Genomic DNA, 20,643 nt, shown 5'->3' with positions numbered 1-20,643 from the left:
GTATGGTCTTTCTTCACTTAATAACTGAAATTCTGCAAAGTGCATCATTTGGTGATTCTGTAGTTGTGTGAACATCATAGATTATGCTTGCACAAATTTTCCTGATATAATCTACTACACTCCTGGGCTACCTTATATTGTGTAACCTATTGTTCCCAGACTACAGACTAATACAGCATGTAACTGTCCTGATCACTGTTGACAAGTGTGACACAATGATTAGTATGTTTGTATTTTAAGATAGAAAAATTACAGTGTGAAAACCACAGTTTGAAAGATGAAAAATGCTTCATTTTTCTTTGATAGTTAGCATGAATTGAACTTGCATGATTGGACCCAGCACTCCTCAGCACACAGTGGGAGCCACGTACCCTGCTGCCCACACCTCAGGGACCCCTCAGGGCTGGGGCTGCGCCACACCTGGCCCCGTGAGCACAGACCCAACCTGGAGCCCTTGCTCAGGGCCCTGAGGGCTGCACCTGCTGCGGGCCCCACCCATCCTGGCCAAGGAAGCCATGGCCCCTGCTGAGATGGAGGAGGGGAGCCTGGACAACTTCTTCGACAAAAGGGACAAGAAGAAGGAGGAAGAGCAGAGCAGCCTGTGGCGAGTGCCGTGGGTGTGGAGGGCAGTCCTGGCAGGAGCAGCAGAGCAGCGGGCGGTGGGGTGGGTGAGGGGGCTGGGCCGGGAGACAGCAGCACCTTGGGCGCCGGGGCTGCCACCAAGGCCGTGACGAAAGATGAAGACGAATGGAAAGAGTTTGAGCAAAAAGAGGTGGATTATAGTGGCCTCCAAGTTCAGGCGATGCAGATAAGTGAAAAGGAAGAAGATGATAATGAGAGAAGATCCAGGTGATAACTGGGAAGAAGATGGAGGTGGCAGTGGTGGTATAGAAAAATCTTCAGGCCCATGGAATAAAACCGCTCCAGCACAAGCATGCCGTGCTCCAGTAATTGTTATAGAAACTCCAGAACCAGCGATGACAGTGGTGTGTGTACAGGCCGACTGGAGCCAGGCTAACCACAACCAGGAAGATGCCACAAGGGCCACCAGAGATACACAGTGACACACAGTTCCTGTCCCTGCAGTCCACTGCCAAGCATGTAGAAAGCCAGAAGGATAAAGAGCTAACAAGCAGTTGGAATTTCTCTCTCACTCACTCGCTCTCTCACTGCCTCTGTAAATCTGCCTTTCAAAGAAATAAAGCTTTTAAAAAGAAATTGATGAGATTTTGTTGGGTATTGCTTAGAATCTATAGATCACTTTATTTTTTTTAAAGATTTCTTTATTTATATGAAAGAGTTACACAGAGAGAAGGTGAGGCAGAGAGAGATCTTCCATCTCCTGGTTCACTCCCCAATTGGCAGCCAGAGCCAGGAGTTTCTTCCGGGTCTCCTATGTGGGTGCAGGGGCCCAAAGGTTTGGGCCATTTTCCATTGCTTTCCCAGGCCATAGCAGAGAGCTAGATCGGAAGTGCAGCAGCCGGGACTTAAACCGGCACCCTCATGGGATGCCAGCACTGCAGGTGGTGGCTTTACAGCTATGCCACACCTTTGGCCCCTCTATAAATCACTTTAAAAAGAATTTGAAATTCCTAAATATCAAGGTTCTAAACTGTGAGCATGATAAAATCTTTTAATTTTCCTGAAATATCTTTCAGCAATGTCTTAGTTTTTCAGTATACAGATGTTTCCCATATTAAATTTATCCATAAGTACATATAATTGTGATACATCTATTGGTCTCATCATAGGCTTTTATTATACAATTTCCCTTGTTCGTACTGTTAATGTGTTGAATTACATTGTGCATTTTCTTAATCCTAAACCAATGTTGGATTCCTGGGATAAGCCCCACTTGGTCATTGGTTCTTACTTTTCTTTATAAAATATTGGAGATTACCACTATCCCAGCATGTTCTCTTTGGATTATTCTCTTGCATCCTTACCTTTGCTCATCTCAATGCCAACAACTGCTTTGACTTTTTACTTTTATGAGCAGGGATTAGTTTTATGTATAGTTTCATATAAATGGAGTCATATATTACATAGCTTTTTCTGTCTGATTTTCTTATTTTTCAGATTTTTCCATGTTCATTTACAAATACTTTATTGTTACTCCTTAGTATATTCCCAGAACTTAGACTCTTTCCAGTTTTTGGCTATTATCAACATAACTGCTATGTGCACTTGTGCTAAGACTTTCTGTAATTTTTTTAACTTTCTCTGGAATACATACTAGGGAATATAATTGGTAGATGGATTTTACAGAAGGTTTGGGTTTACATTTTTGGAAGCTACCAGATCCTTTTCCAAAAAGAGTGAACTACTTTTTTAAAAAAAATTTTTACAGGAGAGTGGACAGTGAGAGAGAGGAGACAGAGAGAAAGGTCTTCCTTTTGCCATTGGTTCACCCTCCAATGGCCGCTGAGGCCGGCACGCTGCGGCCAGCGCACAGTACTGATCTGAAGGCAGGAATCAGGTGCTTATCCTGGTCTCCCATGGGGTGCAGGGCCCAAGCACTTGGGCCATCCTCCACTGTACTCCCTGGCCATGGCAGAGAGCTGGCCTGGAAGAGGGACAACTGGGACAGAATCCAGCGCCCGGACGGGGACTAGAACCTGGTGTGCTGGCGCCCCAGGCGGAGGATTAGCCTGGTGAGCCGCGGCGCCGGCAAGAGTGAACTGTTTTAACCTCTCACCAACATTGTGAGATAATTTGGGCTGTCTCATACCTTTGACAACCTTTTACACTGTTAGTTTACCCATTTTGTTTTGCTTAATGTTCTTGTGTGTTTTTTCATATTTAACAATCTGTAATTCAAATGTAAAATTCAATACAAGCCATTTGTAGGGTTTGGAATCTGTTGTTCCTTAAAAACAAGAATGGGGAAATGCAGCAAAATGACCTTTCCACTTTTTAAAAACATCCAAAGAATAGATCATGGGGCCGTGAAAGAGCCACTTCATCAAATCCAGTTTCTCCCTAGACCAATAGTCTTACACTCATTCCAGTCTTAATTGCATATCCCTGAATTAAAAGACTCACCATTCAGTTTTGCTTTCATAGCCATTTAAAAACACTCAGCACCAAAGCTTGCTTCCTGTAACACCAGACAACGCAGGAAGCTCCTTCAGCGTCCACGTCTTCTTTGTAAACAAGGAGCAGGGATGTGTAGAACGCAGAGCTGAGCCTGCACTGACATTTCCCGGAAACCGCGGGTGCCATTCAAAGGCCCAGATGCTCTCAGGCTTGCAGTGAATCATATGAGCCCTCAGCTTCCGGCCCCGCGAGCTCTGGGGCCGTTCTTTGCAGGGAGGCCCTGGGGGCCCTGGGGGTCCCCAAGGTCCTGGAGCTCCTGAAGACGTATTCCACGGACCCATGATCGCGGTGGCCAAGACGGGCCAGCTGGCCGTGGGCGTCTGTAGTGGCCGCAGCGCGGCGCGGAGCCTGCGGCCGGGCCCTACCTCTCGGTGGACCCCGCGCTGCCCGCTGAGGAGCACGACGTGGGGGCTGCGAGAGGCGCTGCCGGACGAGGCCTGGCCGCTCTTCGACCGCTACTGCGCCCGGTTCGCCCTGCGCAGCGCCGGCGGCGAGGAGGCCGCGCCCTGTCCACCACGAGGTGGGCTACGTGCCGGACCAGCTGCAGCATGAGCGGCCGCCCTGGCGCGCCGGGCCGAGAGCCCCGCGGTGCGGCACGAGTGCGCCGAGGCCCTGGGCGCCATCGCCCAGCCCGCCTGCCTGGCGGCGCTGCGGGCCCACGCGGCGGACCCGGAGCGCGCGGTGAGGGAGAGCTGCGGGGCGGCCCTGGACGTGTTCCAGAGGAGCGCTGGCGGCCTCCCAGTAGGCGGACCGGCTGGAGCGGCTGCAGGCGGGCGTGTCCTAGGCCGGCCCCGCCCCCGGGGTCGGGCCCCGCCTCCAGGGGTTCCAGTCCCGCCCTGGAAGGCTCAGGACACGCCCCTGATGGTTCCAGCCCCGCCCCCAGAGGTTCCAGGCCCCGCCCCCGGATGGTGCTGGTTCTGCTGCCTGCTCCCGCGCCTCCCCGGGTGCAGACGCTCTGATCGCCCCACCCAATCAGGGACCTGTGCATCCGCCTGGAGCCCCCGAGGGCCTAGCGCAGGGCTCCACCGCGCAAAGTTCCCAGGCACGAGGCCTGTGGGGGGACCCGGGGGCTGTGCCTGAGCTACTGAGAAGCTGGGGCTACAGTGGCTCAGGCTTCCCTCAGAATGGGACAGCGGGGATGGGAGGCCTCGAACTCGGTCCTCAGGGCGGGGAAAGGGGAGCGGAGGCGGTCGCTGGCTGGACCTGGTGGGGTCACGAGCACCAGTGAACCTTTTAGCCTAATGTACATAGAAACTTGAAAAAGTTGAAGGTCAATATTATAACTAATTTTTTATTTATTTGAAGCACAGGAAAAAACTTGGTACACTTCGGAAATTCAGTGGCACACATACACTGCTATAACTTCAGGAACATTATACAGTTAAAAAGATTAAAATGGGAATAAAAGGGGAAGAAATACTCTCCTGTTTCAGACACTACATTAAATAATTTTACCTGCCCAAACAGACCATTTACAAATATTTGGTCAATAAATTGCTAACATCCATAAAAAGGAAGATTTTTTTACTAAAATGCATGAATGTAAAAGATTGATATCTAAACAAGAAAAGACAAAACCAAATGGAATGAAAGCCTCTCTGTCACGTCTAAAATCGGGCTTTCTGTTGGGGTCTTCATACTCTTCTCTCCCTCTACCATATCCTGCTGGAGCTCCAGGCCCCATTCCTCTAGGACCCTGTCCACCCACAGGCCCGGCACCTCCCTGCCCAAAGTGCTCAGTGCGCATACCGCTTCCCATGACGAAACCACTCATGGTGCTGCGGAACTCCAGGGTTAGCTTCGTCACCTGTGCCGCCGCCACCACCACCTGGAGGTAGGAATTTCTGGGACTTTCGCTGTCCATTGCTCCTCCACCTCCCATTCTCACGTCTCTTTCTCTTGGGCCCATTTAGCCCATATGACTGTAACTTTCCTCTCTTGGGTCTCATTTGTTCTTCCATCTCACGTTGATGAATCCTCATCTCTTCCTCCTTTCTATGGCATTCTTTCTCTTGCCTCAAAGTGCATTCCTCTATGTTTCTGTATTTGGGGTTGTGAAGTTTTTCCATACATTTTAATTCTTCCTAGTGTCGCATTAGATCTTGGCGCTAAAGTTTGCCTGATGCTCATGATAGCATCTTTCATCCCGATTTTTCATTTGCATCTTTCATATTTTTTCTCACTTTGTTCCCTCTTTGTGGCCCCAAGAACCGTCACGGACCCTCCCACAGACGGATGCGCGACGCGGTGCGTTTTAGACCAGGAACCACGGGCGTCAGGGCCGCGGAAGGCAGGGAACCGAGGAGTCAGAGACGGAAACATGGGCTGGAGCCGGAACTCCTCCCAGAGCCTTCGGGTTCTGGATCTGCGCGGGCAAAAGCTGTGTCCAGGGACGGGGAGCATGTGCGCTGACCTCGCATGGAGACAGAAAGGACAAAAGATCCCCTGGCTTTGACCGTCCCCGGTTCAGCATTGCCCAGCATTTAAGGGAGAACCGCAGGTTCCTGTGCAGGGAAGAAGCAGCAGACACTGCCCTTCCAACGCCCCCCTCTCCACCCACCCAGCGCAAGGTCAGAGCTGAGCCAGGGCAGGGGGGCCCCAGTTCTGCTTGAGAGCGCCAATAAATTTATGGCTAAAGGGACCAACGGTGACACCTGCATTCCATGTGAGCACTGGATCAGGGCTCGGCTGCTCCGCTTCGGATCCAGCTCCTGCTAATGCGCCTGGGAGAGCAGCAGAGGATGGTCCGAGGGCTTGGGCCCCTGCACCCACGTGGGAGACCCGGAAGAAGCTCCTGGCTCCTGCCAGCGTTGTGACTATAAAGGGAATAAACCAACAGATGGAAGGTCTCAGTCTCTCTCTCCTCGTCTGCCTTTCAAATAAATCTTTAAAATAAAAATTCGTGTTGAAAACCCAGGATTCTCTTTTCTGATTGGAATACTTATGAATTTTTATTGCTGGAAACTTTCTTAACGTTTTCCTTTTAATAAAGCTCAAGAGTTTCTACAAATGGAATTTATTGTGACTGTCCTGCGCTGCCCGGAGCCCCCGCATCACTTCCGGTCATCAGACCCCGCCTCTATTCCCCTCACTGCGCCTATTGCAACGCTTGTGAGGCTTGTTTCTATCAGTATTTAAAATTCTGTATTAATATTTATTAGAAAGGCAGAGTCGGAGGGAGCTTCGACGACCCGGGATGAGACAGTCGCGTGGAGTGGAGCAGATGGGCCCGAGTCGGGAGTGCAGCTCCTTTGCCCGCCTGGGGCCTGGGTCTCCCCAACTTGGCGGGGCTGTCGGTCGCCCCCTGGCGGACGCTTCTATTTTTTCGTTCCGGAGCTCGGAATCTGGAGAACACTGGGCCGGGATGACAGTGCCCGGGAGCAGTTCCAGGAGCCCGGCAATACCCACAGGATCGCTCCAGCCATGCCAGAGACTGAGCTCCACACCTGTTCGCCGGAGATTGGACTCGATCTGGGGCTGCGGACCCCATTTCCTGGCTCCTAGGTCGTCTCGGGACTCCGGCATCGGGTCTTCCAGGATGCGTGCAATTCCGGGTCTCTCCCCCGGGGAAGGCAGCGGCCAGGCTCCGTGTGAGGGGGACCAGGGTGGTTAATGGGGGCTCCCGCGCGTGTGCATGGGGAGCCTGCTGGCGGAGTCCACACGTTTCCGAGTCTGCGCCCTCGGTTGCGCATGGCTGGGCCCAACCTGGAAGCACGTGGGGCGGCCCCGGGTTCTGCTGCAGCTGCGCGGTCCTGTGTATGGAGTTGGCCTCCACTGTCCCTGAGTCCCGCTCCGTGCGCCCCAGGGGCAGGGCAGGCGGCCGCGATGTGGACACACAAGTGTCGTTGGCCGCCCGCAAGGGGAAAGTGGGGCCTCACCTGGGGCCCCTCCCAAAGTTCGGACGTGGCCCGGCCCGGTGGTGCGGGTGTCCCGGCAGTGGACGGATGCCCTCTGCCCACCTGAGAGAGGGGCTTCGAGCAGCGCAAAGCCTTGATGAGGAGACAGAGGGTTATTCCAGTGTCCAGCGGTGCCTCTGCTCTGCTGAGATCTCTGCAAGCGCAGCAGGTGCATGCTCCTGGAGCCGAATGCACGCAGGGCAGCTGGCGTGGGGCGTGCGTGTGTGTGCACGCGTGCTAACAATGAAAATAATAATTATGTGATAATGAAAATCCTGATGCACAGTTACGTTGTAAGCGAGTTATGCCAGTGTCTATGAATACTGTGGGGTGCAGAGGTTCCAGACACAGATCTGCGCTGGGCGCACAGGTAACCCGGTTGGCGTCCTTGTTGGTCTCTGTCACTGCTGCTGAATCTGCTGTGATGGGCACGTGGACACCTGTCCTCCCCACGAAGGCGCCCACATACGGCCGACGGCGGCACAGGGATTCTGGCCTCAGGGATTTCCGGATCCCCGGGAGCCTGGGCAGCAGGGGTGCGCGCGGAGTGGCCGTGTGCGACTGCTGCAGAAAGCCCCACAGTGCCTGGTGCTCCAGGCGGCGCGGGGCGAGGCTGTGCCCGGAGCTTCAGAGACCCCTTCGGCTGTCCAGGGAAACCGCCGCCCTGCCCACGGCTGCCAGGTAGCGCAGGTGGAAAGGAGCCGGCAGGACCCCGACAAGGCCGGGCTTCTGACCCGCAGGAAGTGCGCCCCCGCCAACCTGCGATCCACAGTGGCCTGGTGACTTCCACGCTGGGTGCAGGGCGCTCCCTGGCGGCCGCCTCTATAACCCGCAGGAGCGACTCGGAGGCCAGACCCTGAGCTGCCAGAAAGGACAGGACAGGTCTGGGGCTGGGTACCTGTTGGAGGGTTAGAGCTGACATTCATTTGTTGGGTGCAGGATAGGGGTCAGGTGGGTGATGGAGTCCTGAAGTTCAAAGTAGTAAAAGGAACCTTGAGTGTCCTGACGGTGACCATTCAGGAATTTTCGTCTTTGTTCTCTGTGCTTGTCCCCCTCCCCCTTCCAGGATCACAACTTGAAATGACCCATTTGCCCTCTGCCTGAGCTGGGGCATCTCCTTCTCCAGAATTACAGAGAAGCTCAGAAGTTGCTCAGCTTGGGGCTGAGCTCAATGTGGACACCCCGTGTCTGTGCATCAAGCATCACCTCTCCCCCAAAAGAATCCACCCTCCACCCGGGCCAGGACCTTCCCCCTCCCCACCCTTGCCTGCCTGCCCTTCCTCCCCTGCATCACCAGTGCCCCCCTCACACGGAGTCAGTCCTGGTCTCCAGTATCCTACACCTTATTTACAACCCCCACCTCACAGAGCAACCCCAAGAGCCCTTAGGCTGACACCTGTTCTTGCTTCCCTCTAGTGAGGGGCAGAGGCACAGGTGAGCCGCTTTGTGTTGTTTGAATGCCCCCAGGGCCCCTGGGGTTCCCTGCACAAATATCCAGACGGTTGATGAGGAACAGAAAGGATCTCCTAACCCATCCATCCCCAGCGCACCCTCCTCTTTGCACTCTCCCTCACAGCGCTCCTCCACTCCACCCAGCTCAGCCCCTCCAGGGGAGTCCCCACCACCTCCGTCCTTGCACGGGGTTATCCTGTGTCAGATGCTGGCCCCGAGAACCTGGGTCCTTATGGAACCCCTGACAGTCACTCGGCCAAAGGACAAATTCTGATTTCCCCTCTGCGCCATCTTTCCCGCTGTGGTTTCATCCTACAGAGCCACGGAAGACAGAGCCTGCGGGTAACGCTTGCCGCCCTCCCCCATCCCTCCTCACGTTCCATCAAGGTCAAGACCTTCAACGGTCACGACTTTGTGTCCCACACTGCATTTCACCGTCGCCGGCCTGGCCTGAGCACCGCCAAACGCTTCCCGGTTCCTGGCTGTCTTTTTTATAGTATTCGTTTTATGATTGGTTGGTGCCCTTGCTTGCTGTCCAATCAGAGTCGGTCTCCCAGGGGTCCCCGCCCCACTACTAGGGCTATAAAAGGGGCTCCGCTCTCTCCGCCATTTTCTCCGCGAAGCCCGCCTTTCTGCTCTTCTGTCCGGGGTTGTGCGGTTACCTGACGGGCGTCCAGGGCTCCAGCCCTGATCCCCGGACAAGGCGGCGAGCGGCAGCGGGGGACACTGGCAGGAAGGGTGGGCCCGCGGGTCGTGCGCCAGGTGAGGGCGCAGGTTCGGCCCGGGCCCGAGAACTTTCCCGCGTCCGCGCGGCGCCTTCCTCGCCGGCTCCTCAGGCCTAGCGAGTTCTGGTGTCCGCGGCCAGAGCGGCGCCGTTGGGGCCCTGAGGCCGTCCTGGAGCGGGCAGCTGGGAAGGGAGAGCGAGGACCCCGGGCGTGCGTGGTCGTGACGGCGTCCGCGTGGCTCCTCTCAGAACAGCCCCGGCCGGCAGGGCTCTTGTGGAGACGCCGCCTGGCGGCCTCGGCCTCTGAGAAAGGAGGTGGAGCAGCCGCGCGGCCCCTCGTGGCCCCGGGGTCCAGGCGGTCCCCCCAGGGCGTGCGCACTGTGGGTCCTAGTGTGGTCAGGTGGACCCCAGAGGAAGCACCTATATGGCGGTGGGGGGTGTCCCCTGCCGGGTCTCGTTCTTCTGTTGAGTTGGGGTCACAATGCCCGCCCCGTGCTGGGAATCCTCCCACCATCCAGGGCTCGCCTTGGGGTGTGTCTGGTGTTATTCCCAGGCTTTAGGGTTGTGCTTCCTACTAGTTTTCACTTCAGGATAAGAAATCCGAGCTGCCCTCCCCTCTCTCTGGAGGTCAAATTCTAAGACCCCCGAGCGATCCCTGAAAACACAGATCATATTGACCCCTATGTATTCTATGTGTTTTTAAATATACATCCCGCATGGAAAATTCCTAAGTTACCCCCAGTACAGGTCCAGTATTTCAGCAGGAGGTTACAATGCTGGTTCAGATGTCCGTGTCCCATGTTGGAATACCCGAGCATGAGACCTGACTCTGGCTTCTGACTCTGCCCACTAATGCATATCTTGGGAAACAGCAGTAGTTGAGTGGCTGCCACCCACGTGGAATTTTTGGCACCACACATGTTGGTAGTGAACTAGCAGATAGGAATGTGGCCCTGTTTCTCAAATAAAATTAAATAAATAAGGCACATTAGAGATTTAAAAAGCAATTTCCTCATAAATATTGGTGCCTGTTACTATAATTAGTCAAGTTATAGAGGAAGAAAATAGATTAGTTTTAGTTGGAGTTACACTAATTTCTTGGTTCCTAAAACCAATGGATTATTTCTATCCTTTATAAATTAAGCAAGTCATATTTCTGAGCATGAGTTAGTGGTTTTTGCATACTTTAGTGAATAAGGAAACTTAAGTTTCTGTTTTTACATTCATAACCTAATGTTGTCTTTAAACTCTGTTTAAAATGTATGTGCCCTGGGGCTGGCGCGCTGGTGCAGTAGGTTAATCCTCCGCCTGCAGAACCGGCATCCCATATGGGCGCTGGTTCTAGTCCTGGCTGCTCCTCTTCCAATCCAGCTTTCTGCTGTGGCATGGGAAAGCAGTAGAGGATGGCCCAAGTCTTTGGGCCCCTGCACCCATATGTCAGACCAGGAAGAAGCACCTGGCTCCTGGCTTTGGATCGGTGCAGCTCTGGCCATTGCAGCCATTTGGGGAATGAACCATGGATGGAAGACCTTTCTCTCTGTTCCTCTCACTGTCTGTAACTCTACCTCTCAAAATAAATAAAATCTTTAAAAAAAAGTATGTGTCCTAAAATGATTTGAGGATTGGGTGATAGTAGGGAAGAAGGTGATGGAGAATGAGTTATTTCTTGATGTGAATCAAAGAGGGATATTATTGATAGGATATATAAATTTTCCTTGTGGTGTTATGATTAGGAGGTAGACTGAGTTCAGTGTTAATTCACCGGTTAGTCTCAGTTAGGATGGTAGTAAGTTTGGACTATGAGAATGATGACTATGTGAAGAGCCACCTGATTAAATTAATGATTGGCCCTGAGGCTGAGTGAGTTAGGTTTGCTAAGGGTTCATCATGCTGCTGCTAGAGGTGAAATTGTTTTGTAGTCCTTGGCCAAAGAGTGAAGTTTGCCTGTGATAGAGTTTGCAAGACAAAATAATATTGATGTTATTAGGCCATGGGCCAGTGTTAGAGCTGTAGATCTTGTAAATTTTCATGATGTTTGAATAAGAACTCTCAATTATCAATGTTAATGTGGCTCACTAATGAAAGAGTGATTAGTGATTCCAGATGTGTTTGACAGAGCGAGATGGAGCTTGTTATGATTTTCCTCATAGGGATCCTCAAAAGTGAATAGGCTCTGTAGTCTGTTTAAGGGATCTAAGATTGTAGTGGCTCATATTATGCCATAGCCTCCTAGAATATTGCCTTGGCAATAGAGGCCTCTACATGGGCTTCTGGTAATCATAGTTGAAGATCATATAGGGACATTTTTGCTTCTTTTTATCAATGTTAATTGGATGGCTAGGGCTAATGCTTAATAAATAGGCAAATACTTTCAATAACTACTATCAAAGAAGTAAATGAGACAGATGCATCTTGAGGGAGGAAATGGCTAATGATGCTTTTATTTTAGGGCAGAGGCCAGTAATTACTGCTTCTGCTTGAGGCATGAAAGCTAGTGCTAATAAGTAATTGAGTTGTGTGTGAGCATGTACAACGTAACTGTCTTAGTCAATTTTTTGAATCACAGAATATGAGATTGATTCTAGAGACCTGGTTTGTCTTTCAGTGCTATGGATTGTTATTTAAGAATGAGTTGTAACAATCACTGTTTTTTACTGTTTTTTTTTTTCTTTTTTTTATTTAATAAATGTGAATTTACAAAGTGCAACTTTTGTATTGTTGTGGCTTCCCCCCAACCTCCCTCACTCCCCCGGCCCTCCTCCCTTCTCCCACTCCCTCTCCCATCCCCCCCTTTATCGAGTTTCATTTTCAATTACCTTAATGTACAGAAGATCAACTTCGTATATACTAAGCAAGGATTTCAATAGGCTGCACTCACACAACTGCACAAGGTATAGGGTATTGTTCGACTAGTAGTGTTGTTTTTAAGTTTCATAGTAAAACACATTAAGGACAGAGATCCTACATGGGGATCATGTACCCAGTGACTCCTGTTGTTGACTTAACAAATGGCACTCTTATTTATGATGTCAGCAATCGCCCGAGACTCTTGCTATGAGCTGTCTAGGCTATGGAAGCCCCTTGAGTTCACCAACTCTGAACTTGTTTAGTAAGGCCATATCACAGTGGAGGTTCCTTCCTCCCTTCAGAGAAAGGCGCCTCTCTCCTTGATGGCCTGTCCTTCTGCTGGGGTCTTGTTTACCAGGATCTTTCATTTAGATTTTTTTTTTTGCCATCGTGTAATGGCTTTCTATGCCTGTGAGACTCTCATGGACTTTTTAGCCAGATCCAATGTCCCAAGGGTTGATTCTGAGGCAGGAGTGCTGTTTTGGGTGTTTGCCATTCTATGAGTCTGCTGTGTGTTGTGCTTCCCCCGCAGGGTCATTCTCTCCCTTTTAATTCTATCCTTCATTATTTGTTTACACTGGTCTTATTTGTGATATCTCTTCCACACTTACCCTATCTTTTTGATCGGTTGTGTACTTATACTTATCACTTTACCAAGTGCGCTGGCATTGGTACCTGCCTCCTTGATAAGATTGAGTTGAAATCCCCTGGCACATCTCTCATTCCACCATTGGAGGCAAGTCTGAGTGAGCATGTGCCGACCTATACATCTTCCCACTACCATGTTTAACAGAGATCACTTTTCTGTTAATTTTAAACGCCCAAGAATGATTGTGCATTGATTACAGAGCTCAACCAGTGGTCTTATGTAGAACAAACAGAGCAACAACAACAACAAAAATACTAAAAGGAATAAAATAGTAAGTTGTTCCTCAACAGTCTAGACAAGGGCTGATCATGTCATTGTCTCTCATAGTGTCCATTCACTTCAATGGGTATCATTTTAGAGGCTCATTTAGTTGCCATCGATCAGAGAGAACATATGATATTTGTCCATTTTGGACTGGCTTATTTCACTCAGCATGATGTTTTCCAGCTTCCTCCTTTTTGTTGTAAATGCCCAGATTTCATTGTTTTTTACTGCTATATAGTGTTCCATAGAGTACATATCCCATAGTTTCTTTATCCAGTCATCCATTGATGGACATTTAGGTTGATTCCATGTTTTAGCTATTGTGAATTGAGCTGCAGCAAATATTGAGGGACAAATGGCTCTTTTTTTCTCCGCTTTAATTCCATTTGGGTAAATTCCAAGGAGTGGGATGGCTGGGTCCTGTGGTAGTGCTATATTCAGGTTTCTGAGGACTCTCCAAACTGACTTCTGTAGTGGCTTTAGCATTTTGCATTCCCACCAAGAGTGGGTTAGTGTCCCCTTTTCCCCACATCCTCGCCAGCATCTGTTGTTGGTTGATTTCTGTATGTAAGCCAATCTAACCGGAGTGAGGTGAAACCTCATTGTGGTTTTGATCTGCATTTCCTTGATGGCTAGGGATCCTGAGCATTTTTTCATGTGTCTGTTGGCCATTTGGATTTCCTCTTTTGAAAAATGTCTTTTAAGGTCCTTGGCCCATTTTTTATTGGGTTGTTTGTTTTGATTCTGTGGTGTTTTTTGATCATTTTATAGATTCTAGTTGTTAATCCTTTATCTGTTGTGTAGTTTGCGAATAACATCTCCCATTCTGTTGGTTGCCTCTTCACTTTCCTGACTGTTTCCTTTGCTGTAAAGAAACTCTTCAATTTGAGGTAATCCCATTTGTTTAATTTATCTTTGATTACCCATGCCTCTGGGGTTGTCTCCAGGCATTCTTCGCCTGTTCCAATATCTTGAAGGGTTTCCCCTATGCTCTCAATTAGTTTCATGGTGTCGTGGTGCATCTCTAGTTCTTTGATCCATGTTGAGTGGATTTTTGTATAAGGTGTAAGGTAGAGGTCTTGCTTCATACTTCGACATGTGGACATCCAGTTTTCCCAGCACCGTTTGTTGAAGAGGCTGTCCTTGTTCCAGGGGTTGGTTTTAGGTCCTTTGTCGAATATGAGTTGGTTATAGATGTTTGGATTGATCTCCGGTGTTTCTATTCTGTTCCAACCAATCACTGTTGAAGGTAGATGAATTGATTGTTAGCTGGGCAGATGGGAGATGGGAATAAAATGTTAGGGGATAAGATGATAATTACAGTGTGTAATCCTGTTATTGTGGGAATAACAAAAAAGGTGAATACTCTTTTATTCACTTTGTTTCTTATGGAATTTAATCTTTGGTGATTCAATATATTTTGATGTGGGTTTGTGGGTTGTGTATTTAGAATTTTAGTTGGATAAATAAATACTGTTAATTTGATTGAGATCATATTAATTCATTATATTGGTGCATCTGTGGCATTTCATTACAGAAATATTTTGCATTCAATATTAAATTGATGTTACCTAGATTCATAAAGATGTAACACAGATATTTGTCAGTTTTCAAAGTATTTTAGTGGCCCTGGTTTGAAGACATGGAGATATGGACCCACACATGTCAGAGCATTGTCATAGTATAGACCAAGTGGAGTAGATGTGAAGGTTGCTTCATGCAAGCATCTTGGGATGGAATTTGTTTTTAGATCAAATGGTGTGTCAGCTTATGGGTGTAAGCCATCTTCAGATGAAAGTAATATATGGATTGGTATTTCTATAGGTATGACAACTCTATTATCTACTGTATGCAATAATAATTCTCCTGGTTTCAAATCTTGTATGCATTATATAAAGAGCCCATGGTTAAGCCCTCATATCTGTATATTCAGAGCTTCAGTATTGTTGGTGTCTTGTATCTTTTATGGTTAAGAGGGGTTGTTAATTTCATCTATCCTATGTAAATAATTTGTAATTATGAATGGGCAATTAATATTTGAATAATAAAATATAAATAATAAAAGACAATTAAATCTGTTTCTTGGGCATCTGTAGCTCTTCTTATGGGTTAATTTGGTTGTTAACATAGGTGGAATAATGTAAGGAATTCAAGAGCTAGTTAAGAATAAAATTATTAGTGTGTAGTTATGAGAGTGTAGTTGTTTTTTTCTATAATGGATGATGTAGCATCTTGGAATGGTAGTTGAAATGGATATGCCATAGGATATAAAAGATTTAAATCTATAAATAAGCCATGACAATGTTACGTAATATTTTTATTTATATTTTAACAAGGAAGGGTTATAAGGTGCTCCAGTTGTTCCTTTGTGTTTTTTTTTAATTTTGTTTTTAAAATATTTTATTTATTTGAGGGCAGAGTTATAGATAGAGGGAGAGACAGAGAATAAATGTCTTCCATCTACTGGTTCACTCTCCAAATGGCCAAGTTGGAGTTGCACTAGTCCAAAGCAAGGTGCCAGGAGCCTCTTCCAGGTGTTCAATGCAGGTGAAAGATTCCAAGACCCGGGCCTTCCCAGGCCATAGCTTAGAGCTGGATCAGAAGTGGAACAGCTGGGACTCGAACTGGTGCCCATATGAGATGCTGGAAGTACAGGCAGTGACTTTGCCCACTTGTCACAGTGCCAGTCCTTTCTTTTTTTAATGATTTATTTTATTTACTTGAAAGGCATAGTTACAGAGAGAAGTAGAGACTGAGAGAACGAGAGGTCTTCCATCCTTTGGTTCACTCATCAAATGGCCACAATGACTGGAGCTGAGCTGATCCAAATTCCAGAGCCAGGAGCTTCTTCTGGGTCTCCCATGTGGGTACAGGGGCCTAAGGACTTGAGTCATCCTCTTCTGCCTTCCCAGATGCATTAAAGGGAGTTGGATTGGAAGTGGAGAAACTGGGACTCCAACCAGTGCCCATATGGTATGCCAGTTCTTCAGGCTGGGGCTTTAAGCTGCTGTGCCACAATGCCAGTCCTAGGAGGATTATAACTATAAATAATAGTGGTGCTTGGTATTTGGATATAGTAAGTGACTTAATGTTAACTGTTATGATGAAATTAGTGGCTCCAAAAATTGATAAAACACTTCCAGGTGAAGTGCAAAAATAGTAAATCACCAAAGGTCCTACATGTGCTATATTATTGGCTTCAGGTGGCTAAACTGTCTATCCTGTTCCCAAACCAGCTTCTACTATAGAAAAAACATGTAGTAATGAAAATGATGGGAGTAATGAAACAAGGAAGATTATTTACTTGAGGAAATGTTATATCTGGGGCTCCTGGCATTGTAAATTTGGACAGTGTGGGTGTATTTGATTGAATCAAGTGTGAAGACATGACATAGATGGCATTTAGTGTTCATATTTTCATATGCTTTGTAGTGAAATAAGGTGTATTTTGCCACATGTATATATTCTTTGAAAGTAGTTTTAGATTGTGGTGGTCTTGCACATCCTATGTGACTTTGGAGATATGCCATCCTCAGTACTGGTTTGTGGTTATGTGTGTAGATTATAAGTGGAAATGTATGGTCATACTTGATGAGTGTCTGTTCTGCATTGACCAATGTGTCTATCCTTTTGAGAATACTATGTGGGCTTTATTAGTCAATAGAAAGTGTTGACATGAAAGGCGCTTAATTCCTATTTCTTGAAATTGCTTCAGTTACTTCAGTGCCTTTGCTTGTCCACATGTGACTTTTTAAAAATAAATGTGCATACCATTTTTAAATCAGGGGAAATTATGTAACTTGCTTTTTCCATGTTCATCACCCATGATTTCCTCATTAAAGCACAAATGAACTACAGATCCAGAGTATTGTGTTTATGGACATACTGGAATTTATTTAAGGTGCCTTCTCTCACTGAATGCCTGAAGTCCTCACCTCTCAGATTTTCTTATTATTGTAGGTTTATGCTGAAGCTAGTATTATTTAAACATTTCTCTAAAGAAACACAGAAATCGCATTTGTTTCTAGGGCACCACATAATGGGCAGACAGCATCCTTTGCTTATGCGCATTGACAAGATGATTCCTATAGCATTGGCTATTTTAATGCTGCTTGTGTATTATGTTTAAACTTCATGTGGTCATGGTCATCTGCCATTTCCTTTTTGTCCTCTAGGCTTTGTTTTACTCCTGAATACCCTTCTGCAGTCCAGAATGCCAGGATCCTGCTGGTGCTGGGAGTCCTAGGGTTTCAATGTGGGAGGCCTAAGATACATGATTTCTAGTTGTTTCTCAGTGAGTCAGTGAGCCAGTCCTCCAGATAGCTACATTGGCCTCTCTAGGACAAAGGAGTTCTAGGCAGAGCCAGCTCTGTAATCAGGCATTTTGTTCAGAGTCTGAGGCTTTCCTTGGCTTCTGTAATTTCCCATATATCCTCCTTGAAGTCCCATACTGGAAGGGTTGTCCATCCTGGTGCCATGTTGTATAATTTCTATGTGTACTGTCTCCATGAAGTGAGAACACAATGTGAGGGAATGCTCTTAGGGTAGAGGTCCATCCCTGCCAGACCCATTGGCACTTGAGATTCTAAGCTCTTTGATTTAACCAAAAGATGGCTTTTCCTCCTAGTAGACATCTTTGGAAAGAGTAGTCAGCTCCCCAGTGAGCTACATTTGCCATAGGTTGTTGAATGACATGTCCCTGGGCTTGGTGTTGCCAGGCTCCCATGGACATGTCAGTGAAGGGATTTCCTGGGTTTGTATGCCCTCAAGATTTCCTATACTGGAGTGGACAGCCAAATGGCCACTAGACCAAGGAAGTAAATGTGTGTATGTGTGTGTTTGTGTGTGTCAGTTTGTGTGTGCTTTACTGTGTTGTATATCTAAGTTATTTGTATATATTCACGTTCTTGTTCTACTCATACATGTGGAATCTGATGTTTGCCTATTTTACTTATTCCTGTGGTATACATGTTTGTATGCATTTGTGTTTATATACATTTAAAGAAATAATGGTGGGCCGGTGCTGTGGCTCACTAGGCTAATCTTCCACCTTGCGGCGCCAGCACACCAGGTTCTAGTCCCGGTCGGGGCGCCAGATTCTGTCCCGGTTGCCCCTCTTCCAGGCCAGCTCTCTGCTGTGGCCAGGGAGTGCAGTGGAGGATGGCCCAAGTGCTTGGGCCCTGCACCTCATGGGAGACCAGGATAAGTACCTGGCTCCTGCCATCAGATCAGCGTGGTGCACCGGCTGCAGCGCACCGGCCATGGCGGCCATTGGAGGGTGAACCAATGGCAAAAGGAAGACCTTTCTCTCTGTTCTCACTGTCCACTCTGCCTGTCAGAAAAAAAAGAAAGAAAGAAATAATGGTGCTAATGTACTCTTTTCTCCTAGGGAGTTGAAGCATCCTAGATGCAAGAATACAACTATACAGGTAAAGGAACCATTTCCTATGTTTATAGAGTGGTACAAATAGAGAGTTAAGTATGTATCTTTAGGAGTTTGTTCAATGTGTATGCATATTTTAAAGTGTATATTTCTCCAAGAACACTATTTTAGCTATGAATAGCATACAGAACAGAAGCTGCCCATCATGGGCCAGAAGTGTAGAACCCTGGCTGGGTTGAGGTCATTGGAGCCCTTGGCTGACCATCTCCCTTCCTGTAATGGAAGCCATGGGGGCCATAAACATCCAAGGAGATCCTTGGAAGTCCTAAGGTTTCGTCAGGGCTCTATGACATGGCAGACCTGTGCCACCAGCCTATGTCACCAGAGCTCAGGCCTACAAGGACTAGCTCCAAGTCAGAACATAGCTCTCTGTGTGAGAAAATTCTCCACAGAGAGGCCTAACTTTAGTTCTGTTGGACTCTGAGTCACTCAGGCTCATGGCTGAATCAAAGGATGTGTTCTTTGGTGGAAAGAGTGACCATCTCCCCAATAAGATTCAGATTCTTGTTGTCAAGGCTATTTTGGTGGAAAGGCCCTGGTGATTGGTATGCACTAAGGGCCCCTGGAATTGGCAGTGAAGGGTCTCCAGGTGTCTTATGCTCCAAGCTTGCCAGTGAGGTGTAGAGGACCCAATGCCTCCTGGACAAATAGTCTATATACATTATGCATGTGTCTATGTTTGTCAGATTGTGTTCCCCAGTGTTTTGTGTATAGTTGTTTGTATTTGTACATTGTCTTGTTATGTGGATTTAAGATTCTTGGATTCCTTTTTTTTTGTTTCTCATTTTGGAGACATATATGTTTGCATGTATTTTTGAATGTCTACAGTTCTAGAAATATTGACAGTAGTAAATTTTTCCCATCTGCAATGTCATATCATCCCATACAGCTCCACAGTTAAAGGAACAATTGACTGTGTTTTGTAGACAAATATGAATATATACACAATTATGTATGCTTCCTCAGAGGTTTGTTCAATACGTATACACATTTACAGATGTGTCTATAATGTGGATTTGTCTAGTTTTAACTTTTGTTATGGACATGATGTGAGTTTCCACCTGTCTTTGTTGAAGCAAGGAAAGGTTAATGAACAGGGGACTAGGGTTGACCCATGGTCCTGACTCCTGGTTTTGTCCATGGGCAATTTATATGTGCACACACCTCCAACAGTTTTGCCAAGTGTCTTGGCCTAGGATTGGTGGACCCTAAATTAGACACTCTACTTATACTTTCCACCAGGGCTTTCAGGCCAGACATCCAGCCTCTGACCTGGTGAGGAGTATATTTCATGTGAAGTATTGTCAGAAAGGGGTGGTAACCAGCCATGGATCCTGAGTGCCTTTCCAAAGGTGGGGGAGCATATAGCATGTGGACTCCAGGTGTTTCCAAGACAGTCAGTTAGCTGGCCCTGTAGTTCTCCTGGGCAGTCTTTCTAGGACATGCTGCTTGGACCAGAAGTGGCTTTCACCGAGTGTGTAGCCTTCAGGCCTGTGCCATGTGCTGAGCTCTGAGAAGTCCCCAAGGAACCCCATTTTGGTTGCCCTGTGTTAGGACCATCCCTCCAGCCTTGTGCTCTCTGACCTGGTGCCTAGGTATACTACCTACAAGATAATCTCACCAGAATCACTGAATGAGTGAACAAATTGGGTTAGAGGCAAGCCTTCACCTACCCTTGTTGACCCCAAAGTCTTTGAGTACCATGAGTTTTTCAAACTGTGGGTATTCCTTCTAAAAATGAGTGGCCATGGTTTCTTAGGAAAGAGAGGCCAATTCTCCACTGATGTTGATGCACTGACATGCCCATGGTGATTGGTGACATCCTTGGTGAATGGAAATATCAGCAAAGGGTCATTCCGGGTGTTTCTGACCCCCATGCTTTCCAGAACAGAAGAGGAGAGCTCAATGGCCCCTATGTGAAGAGCATGAGTGTGTCTGTGTCTGATTTTATATGAACTCCTTGAGGGCTGTGTATATTAGTTATGTATGTCCACCGTATTGTGAAAGTCATGTACCTGGGTATTATGGATTGGTTTCTATCGGGATTTATTTCTAGGATACATATGTTTTTATGTGTTTGTGGTGTACACATTTGTAAATTAAAGGTAGTCCTGACTTCCTCCTTCCTTTGAGAGGGAAACATCCTGGAAGGAAAGATAGTGCTTTACAAGTAAGAAACAACTTTATCTTTTTTCTCTTTTAAAAAAGGTTTATGTATTTGAAAGGCAGTGCTACAGAGAAGGAGAGGTAGAGGTAGAGGGTAGAGGGT

General features: G+C 47.5%; 3 pseudogenes; all 3 read left to right on the top strand.

Annotated features, from left to right (window-relative positions):
• The window catches only part of LOC138848393 (protein CDV3 homolog pseudogene), a 44,117-nt pseudogene extending 42,537 nt beyond the window's left edge, over nucleotides 1-1,580 (top strand).
• Nucleotides 1-20,643, top strand: part of LOC127488998 (nucleus accumbens-associated protein 1 pseudogene) — a 95,723-nt pseudogene that overhangs the window by 12,805 nt on the left and 62,275 nt on the right.
• On the top strand, nucleotides 3,203-5,298 carry LOC138848380 (deoxyhypusine hydroxylase pseudogene; annotated as a pseudogene).

The sequence above is a fragment of the Oryctolagus cuniculus genome, unplaced genomic scaffold (genome assembly GCF_964237555.1).
Source record: "Oryctolagus cuniculus unplaced genomic scaffold, mOryCun1.1 SCAFFOLD_57, whole genome shotgun sequence".
Lineage (NCBI taxonomy): Eukaryota > Metazoa > Chordata > Mammalia > Lagomorpha > Leporidae > Oryctolagus > Oryctolagus cuniculus.
Note: the sequence above shows the minus strand (reverse complement) of the source record. Positions and strands in the feature narration are given on the sequence as shown.